This window comes from Octopus sinensis, unplaced genomic scaffold, assembly GCF_006345805.1.
Source record: "Octopus sinensis unplaced genomic scaffold, ASM634580v1 Contig10233, whole genome shotgun sequence".
Lineage (NCBI taxonomy): Eukaryota > Metazoa > Mollusca > Cephalopoda > Octopoda > Octopodidae > Octopus > Octopus sinensis.
This window is the reverse complement of record NW_021832032.1, coordinates 20001-29446: the sequence shown is the minus strand read 5'-3', so window position 1 is coordinate 29446 and position 9446 is coordinate 20001. Positions and strand designations below refer to the sequence as shown.

The window sequence follows — 9446 nt, the reverse complement described above, 5'->3', positions numbered from 1 at the left end:
ATAATAATAATAATAATAATAATAATAATAATAATAATAATAATAATAATAGTAATAATAATAATAATCATAATAATAATAATAATAATAATAATAATGATAATAATAATAATGATGATGATGATGATGAGATGTGATGATGATGATGATAATAATAATTTCTTATTGCCACAAGAGCAACAAAAGATGCATGTTTACAAATACGAATTACAGAAGCGATGGATATTAACATACAAATGCGAGAATAGGCACAGGGAAACAATACTATGAGTAATGCAAATGAAGTATTTCAGTATGGAAATAACACCATGGTCCAAACAGAGGAACATTTCAAATCCGCGTTGCCCTTACAATTGTGAACAAGTATCCTCACCAATCGCGTTCTCCGAATTACGACTATACTCACTACACCGACCATATTTGAGTATATATACTGGAGAGTAGCACCTGCTGCTAAATCATATATATCTTACGGTTAAGTCCCTTTACTTATCTCCATTTCCTAAAGTATGTGTGTATATAAACCATCATCCCGTTGTTATAGTGGCAGTGGCCTTTGCGTGTGTGCGTGTGCGTGTGTGTGTATGTGTGTGTGTGTGTGCGTGAGTGAATATGTGTATGTATGAAAGAACGCATGTGTGTATGTATATATTTATATATATACACACACACATATATAAACATGGGTACATATTCAAATGCTAATATATGTATATACATTTGTTGAAGCATATCAATGTATGTATATATGTCTAAATGTATCTATCTATCTATATACATGCATACATACACGAGCAGAGCATGTCTGCAACTACATGCATGAGAATATATACATAAAACAAAACATACAAATCTGAACATATATGTATATATATATATATATATATATATATGTATGTATATATACATACATACATACATGTATACATGCATGCATACATACATACATACATACATTACATACATACATACATACATACATACATACATACATACATACATACATACATATGTACAAAAATACCCTGTTGATGTTATTGAAATTCCAATGGAGGTGCCTTGGATCTAGGTTAGAAACCAGCTCTTTCTCTATTGGCAAAAAATCTTGAAAGAAAAACTGAGCGATGATATACATATAGCCACGTACTTACACAGCCTATCCCACCCAACATTCTGAGCATATTCCACCATCCAAATTATAATATAACTGTGCTCTTCTGTTTTGTTGTGGCGTAAGAGAGATGTTTTTAAAGTAAATATACAAGCACAAATAAAATATATACACAAAATAAACACATTTAAAAGAGAGCAAAAAATAGCCTATATGAGTGTGTGTTTGTTGATTAATTTCGTCACACACGTGTGTCAAATTTAAGCAAATAAATGTTTTTAAATGCCCACAAATTCTTTTTTAGAAATATTTCGGTCACATGATCAGTTAGCTACTTGCATTATATTTAGTTTTCGCTTTATTACAACTTACATATGCGCGCAAAGTTTATTTTCGTGTATAAGCTTATGTACAGACACTCACACACGTACACATCAAACTTACAAAGAAGCACACGCATAATGTTAACACATACACACATATCTATATGTATATAAATGCATATATGCACATGTTCGTGTGTGTGTGTGTGTGTGTGTGTGTGTATGCATAAGTATACACACACTTGTATACATGCACTTTGACGGGTAAATATTTACGTATTAACACACTGACATACAAATACCAAACTCAAATCCATAGTTAGCATGTTGTTCCTCTTTATGTTTAATGACCACAGCCTACTCTTTCTGTAATCCTGCAAACCCATTCATGACCCAAGGTATTATAGCTGTAACAATCTGTAATTTTTGTGGATATACTTTCTTTAGGAAAACATTATCCAGTGTTTTTTTCTTATTTTAAAATAGGCGAGATTAGAAGGATATTTCGTTGCTATTTCTTGAACAGTGGTTGATAACGAAAAGGATATTGTTATAGGCGTGTATCAAATATCAAATATAAACGTATGCATTAAATATTAACTAAAAATACACATTTATAAACGAATATATTTCTCTTTGAGGTATAGAAGAATGAAATATTATTAAGTCGGTTATTAATGGCCAATTAACAAGTTTATTACCATTACATTATAATATAAATTTCTGATATAGACATACATAGCTGATAGGTTAAGGTCGACCCAGTACGCAAATGTGAACTTATTTTATTAATCCCAGAAGGATGGAAGTTGAAGAAAGCACGATAAAATTTGAACTCAAAGTCTAAGGAGTTTTAAATCTCTACCGCTAGAATCGTTACCGCGCCGGAAAAATATGCTTAGTGGCATTTCTACCTACTTTACGTTGAGTACTAGTTGAGTACAGGGGTCAATTTAATCGAATTTCACCCTCTTCAACAATGGCTGGTCTCGTACCAAAATTTGATATCAATATTATATAATAATATTTACTAGCGGAAACTATTGAAATTCTGCGTTTTATGATTGTTCTATTTAGATTTATTGATTAATAGATCTTCATAAAACTGTTTAACTACATTAGAGATTGTACATGTGTCTCTGTTAAGGTTGTTGAAAGCATAACGTTTTCTTCTAGTGTGGAGTTATCAGTGAATACAAACTGATAACAAGTTTTACTGAGACAGAAGTGTGCAGCGAGCATTTTCACCGCAGGTGCTGGACAACTTTCATCTGTTAACTGAAATATTTGTGTTATCAAACACAATATGTCCATAAGTGTTGTTATCGCCGGACAAATACTGCAGTAAATGTACTTTTCGCCATTTATTTGAATTAAGGTTGCATGAATATAATACTGCTTCTGTTGTACATAACGGATATATATGTATATATATATATACATACATCGTGAAGGCGCGTGACGTAGTGGTTAGGTCATTCGGCTCATGATCGAAAGGTCGTGATTTCGATTCCCGACGGAGCGTTGTGTTCTTGAGTGAGACACTTTATTTCATGTTGCTCCAGTCTACTCAGCCTTGTCACACTCGGTGTCATGCTGAATCCCACTGAGAAGTACGTGAAGGATACACGTGTCTGTGGAGTCCTCAGCCACTTGCACGTTAATTTCACGAGCAAGCTGATCCGTTGATGGTAACAACTGGGACCCTCGTCGTCGTAACCGACGGAGTGCTCCTCCTATATATATATATATATATATATATATATACAGATACATATAGGAGTGTGTATGTGTCTGTCTGTAGGTATATACGAAACCATACTAACCAGTAGCTCCGCTCTACAGTAAAGCAACAACCAATGAAAACTAATTTGTACAAAATATTTTTAGTTTGCCATCCTCTTCTTTTAAACTCTCTGAGATTAACTTTAAAACAATACTGAAGATGCTTAAAATTTATTGGCCTTTGCCCAGTCTGACAATACGCAGCATTCTGATTAATACCATCCAATAGAATGAGTTTATTACAATAATGTTGAAGTCATTTCCACTAATATGAAATAGTAACAACTTCGGTTTGCATAGATCTCTAGGAATGTTACATGATATCGTTTATCCTCACATTGGCGAAAATGCCATTTCGGTCTTTGTTCCAAGTGCAATCGGTTATGAACTCAAGAGTTTAGCCGATGTGATCAAAATTCAATATTATCTACTGAAGCTTAAATTATATTTTAAAAATTGTAAATCTCTTATCAATTTCCGCAAAAAACTATTAAAATATAATTCTTAGAACTGACTGTGTGTATTAAAAAAAAATGAACCTGAAAATTTTCCAGTAGACAATATCATATTCAAAAATTCTTTTGGCACGGATTTTTTTTTTCTAAAGAATCATTCTAGAAATTCGATGCCGTATTTCTGTCTTTTAATTTCGTTATTTCTTAAAACACAGATCCGTCGAGACTTCATGCCATACTAAACCCCTCCCCAACTAAAAACAAAAACAAATACAACAAAAGAAATCCCCTGAACCTGACCTCTCATATAAAACATATTCAATATTATCTTACACTCTCACTATAAATCATTCTTCCATGTACAATTCTATACAATGTCTTTACTTCTGTCATTCTTGACATGTCAAATCTTTTCAATACCAAACTAAAACCATTCTCCCCCAAAAAAGTAAAAGAAATGAAATAAAAATAAGATTTCCAAACCTCCATTACCAACCCCAACTTTCTAGAACAGCGTCGAAATTCAACTTCAGAATCCAATTCCAGAATCAAACCATCAATCCACCCAGTTAAAGAAGTTACCGAGTTACATTTATTTATACTTATTTATCTCCTGCTGCTGCTGCTGCTGTACCCCCTCCTCCTCCACCATTACCACCATTCTCATCATCATCATCGTTTCGTTTTAGTTGTCACAAAGTCAGCATGATTATCATTTCCTGGCATCTGGCATCTAGGCAACAGTTCGGTGCTCTGTGCGTTGGGAATGTGGCTAGAGATGCTTCCGTCTTTGCATTGTAAAGGGAGTTAATGATAGGTTTGAGTGACCACAATATCAAGGAGATTTGACTACATATATCTTCTCGAAGTCCATAACAGGGCTACTGAAGGGGAGGTATTGCTAGTTTGGAACAGATTCTTCAATTACAGGTTGCCAGAAAACATTGCTGATTCAGAATGAATTTTAGAAACTGGGCCTTTCATGTCTAGGTTTGGCTTTGATTCAAGCCTTTTGTAAAATTCGTGTTACCGCCTGTAAAGAGAGACAGTTCCCCTCTGATAAAACAGAGGAGAACCATCTGTCATTAAAATATAAAAAAACATAATCAATAAGATTGTAAAATCTGAGGGTAGACACTTTTCTCCTCGGACTGAACCCCATCACTTTCTTTTCGTTTGATGAGAATCATGAAAGTGGAATCAGAGCCACTGTTCACACAAACTTGTTGACAAGTTATTAGTTTCATTGTTCCACTTACACATTGTTTTGTAATGTGCGAATCGGTTGATTTCTTTTTCTGAAAATCCAAACTTATCAATGCCTAGGATCTGACGTTGGTTTCAAATAAAGCATATTACTCTACCTCTGGTATTTGAGTACTCTTTTTTCCACCTTGTTTCACATTTATGTGTTTACTCCGGTATACACACACACACACACACACACACACACACACACTCACACACACACACAAACACACACACATACACACACACAAATACATATATACATAACACAATATCTGTGTATCGCAGAAATCGCGATACACATACATTGTTTTGAGCTGAGTGGGGGTGCTAGATTCTCTTGTTCGAAAATATAAGGACACAGATGGTGTTATATAGCTAGCTGGAGACGATGTCTGCTGGGGCTAAATTATAGCAGCATTTGTCCTAAAAGAGGACTGGCATGTTATGTAGGCAAAAATCTTTACTCCAAAGTACTGTTGTTGAATATCTCTCGTGAGATTTAAAAATAGTAATTTTCTAATATATATATGTTTATATATCTGTTTAGACTTTTCTCTATTTCAGAATAAGAGCTTGACTTGAAACGTTAAGTCCTCATTCTTTCCTTTCCTGAGCGTCTGATAATACAGTACTTGTACCACATCCTCGCGTTATTAATTTTTCTTGTTTGTTCTTGTTTGTTCTTCTTTGTTTGGTTTCACGATATTATATATATATATATATATATATATAATATATATATATATATATATATATATATATATACATTATATATATACATATATATACAAATATATATGTATATACATACATATATATATCTAATATATGTACGCACAACACACCACACATATATATATATGTCTATATATATACATGTGTGTGTTCGTGTGTGTGTGTGGGGGGGAGCGTGGTGTGGGTATATGCGCGTGTGCGTTCGTGCTTGTGTGCATATGTGCGCGCATGCATTTGTGTTTGTCTCCTTTACCGCTTGACAACCAGCGTTGGTGTGTTCATATCATCGCAACTTAGCGGTTCGGCAAAAGAGATCGATAGAATAAGAACGAGGCTCAAATAAAAATTAAATTCTGTGGTCGATTCAGTCGACTAAAAACTCTTCAAGTCGATGCCCCAGCATGAACGCAGTCTAGTAACTGAAATAAGTAAAAGATAAAAGACACATATAAATATCTATGTATGTATGTGTACATGTATTCATATATATATACTCGCTTATAGACACTCACTCGCACACACGCACGTACACATACAAATATATATCTTTAATGCAAGGAAGCATAAACTAGGTTTCGTCTTTCTATGAACGGTTCAGAGTCCAAGAAGCACTCTCTTAAGATATCCTTCGAACCTCCAACACAACTCAATATACACCCGCACAAACATGCGCGCGCATTCAGATGTATGCACACACACAGATAGTCTTGTACATATATACATATATGTGCATATATGTATATAGTATTAAAATATTAACAAACTATCACATGTGCGTATATATATATATTAGCTCGCCTGTCGATATCGACGATGACGAAGGGTTTCACATGAGAGTAAAGGGCCGAGTGTGTGTTCGGCTGTGGCCGATCAGACCGAACTGTGCTCGAAATTTCGGTTGCAAGTCAAGCACTGGTATTCTGTTGGGACTGAAGAAAACTAGTTAGCTCTGGACATTTTCTTTCAGCTCCTAATATATTCTTCTATTTGCACGAGGTGACATCTATGCGAGGCAAGCTTGTCTTGAGCTTATATTCCCCAGGTGTCGGGGTTCATCTCAAAGCTCTTCGGTTAGACTTTGAGTCTTTCCTTCCGGCGCTTCTTCTGTCCACCTTGTGTGCGCTTCTCTTCCGCCAGTTCATTGCAAAATAGTCTTTTGTGTCAGTCACTCGAACAAGGCAGCCTGCTCAACTGACTTGTGCTCTCCTCAGTAGTATTTAAATGCTTGGTATATCAGCTTGAGAGAGGATCTCTCTCTTTGGAACTTGTCTAGTCAGATGAGTTTACACAACTTTCTCAGACAGTTCATGTGGAAGCCGTTTAGATTTTTGGCGTGGAGTTCGTATATCGTCCAAGTCTCGCAGGTGTACACCTGCCTGGTACACATTCAACTTGGTGGCCAACCTCTCCTCTCCAATATTTATTCACATAGCCACCAGAATGCTGAGTTTCCCTTGACGGTGCGTTTGTCGTCTCCATTTTCAATGTGCTCAGATCTGTTGAGTGTGGTACCGAGGTACGTGTACAACAACTTCCAGATTTACCTTTCGGCAGTGATAGTAAGTTCCACAAATAGCTTCTGCGGGGCAGGTTGGCGGGTGATCTTTATCTCCTGAGTATTAATTGTGAGGCCAATGTTGTACAGATGATGGAAAAGCAGTTTATACTCTACTCTATCTGGGTCTCTGTGGCGACATAAAGTGTGCAGTCATCAGCGAGCAGGAAGTCGCACACTGAAACTTCTTCCACCTTGGTCTTAGCCTGTAACCTGTGTGGGCTGAAGTGTCTGCCATCAGTCCTGAATCTGACCTTGGTTCTGGTTTCACCATCGTTGCAGATGAGCCCAACAACATGGCTGAGAATATTATGCTGAATAGTATCGGTGCGAGTACAAAGCCCTGTTTGACTCTGTTAGTAAATGGAAATTTATCCGAAGAATCACCATTGTCCAGTGAACGAGTAAGCATGTCCTCGTGAAACTATAGCACCATGCTGATGAATATGTCATGGCAGCCGAACTTTTTCATGATTATTCAAAGCTTCTCACCACTGTTAGATTTACAAACGTCGTGTGTATGTCCGTGTTCTGTTCCTGGAACTTCTTCAGAGGTAGGCGAGCTAATCCAAAGAGCAACACCGTAAGATGTACTTGCTCACCCAAACACCTCGTACACCCCAAAATGATATACACGCTTTGCACACATACGTGTATATATGTATGTATATATGGTTTAACCATGGTCGGGCAGACTATGAACAAAAGCACCCCTACCATAGCCGGCCCGTTTTTTTATTCTTCGTCATTGTATGCACTTTCATATCACATGCATCGTTTTTAAGACTGTATTGCTGGTTTAAGAGAGATTTAGCTACTATTTCTTGATTTTCACCCCCATGGCTAATTGTTTTCATATAACAGTATGCGTCACTGTGCATTTGTGAGTCTGTTTATGTGTTTGTATGAATGTGTGTCTGTGTGTGTGTGTGTGTGTGTGTGTGTGTGTGCGCACGCGCAACTTGAATTATTTGATTACTTTTTCACGTATGAAAATACGTTATCAGTGGTTGTAATATTTTATCGCTCATATATCACATGACAAGCAATATAGCATCTTATATATACAGGGTAGTTGCAAAGTTTGGATACATAGGCGAAAATGCTTATTTTCAATAATTTTATTCTGTTTCATTAATGAATAACATTTTCCGCGAGGTTTCTACCGTTAGAGATGTAAAGTTGAGTGTGCTTTCTGAGATGCACACGAAGTTGATGCAGTAACTCTATATTTCCATAAGTTTGAGCACATTCATTCATGAGGCGTCATTTTAGATGTACAGCTTCTCGTTCAGTATACCCCATTCTAAAGCAATATTAGTGATATATGCCATGTATCCAGAATTTATCGTCACCCTGCATATATTCAGACATGCATATATATATATTTACACACGCACAAATACACACACACACACACACCCACATCTTTGTATTTTGTATATGTGAAATGTCTACGAATGCACTAATAACAACTCCTGTGCTACTTGTCGCTGGCCACAGTATATTATTGCCAACATGTCGAGTTAGCTGTATGGGAGTATTATGTATACGGGACTCTATGTAGTTTAGACTAAATATATCAATAACGAGAAATACTTCATGGGTGGAGATTTTACATTTTTATTAACGCATTGATACATACGTTTCGGCATGGCATGTATTTTTATGGGACCAATTTTCCATATCCAGAGGATATTATTAAATATATTATAGGATCCCATTAATTCCACATGAATACTTCTTCAGGCAAAAAACTAATGCAAAAATTGCATGAAGAATTATGTATGTTGAATTAATGGTCTTCCATGGATATTGCAAATAATATTTAATATATCCTATGGATATGAAGGGTTGGTCCCATAAGAATACATGTCATGCCGAAACATATGTAGCAATTCATTAATAAAAGTATAAAATCTCCACTGCGTTTCTCGTCATTAAGATATATATGCTACGAGAAAAGGAAAATGGAGATATACCTATTATTTTAAGGAAAGTAATTCCTAGAAAATATTAGGTATTGAACCAGTATTTCCTTGGAACAAACCATTCCTTCATGAGGCTGACACAATCTCTCATCGTGCATATATATATATATAATATATTATATATATATATAATATAGCTGAGTTAGATGTTAAAATAATTATCTAAGGGTTAGAAGTATCCATTATACTACCGGTATATTACCTATGTCTAATCATGGGCATACATATGCAAGCATATTA

At 35.6% G+C, this 9446-nt stretch overlaps 1 protein-coding gene across 1 annotated transcript in view; it reads left to right on the top strand.

Moving 5' to 3' along the window:
- The first annotated feature begins 286 nt into the window (after nt 1-286).
- The window catches only part of LOC115228299 (protein let-756-like), a 28143-nt gene continuing 18983 nt past the window's right edge, over nt 287-9446 (top strand). The window contains exon 1 of the mRNA XM_029798914.2: nt 287-474. The gene's annotated coding sequence lies outside the window, so the exon portion shown is untranslated. The remainder of the gene's footprint in view (nt 475-9446) is intronic.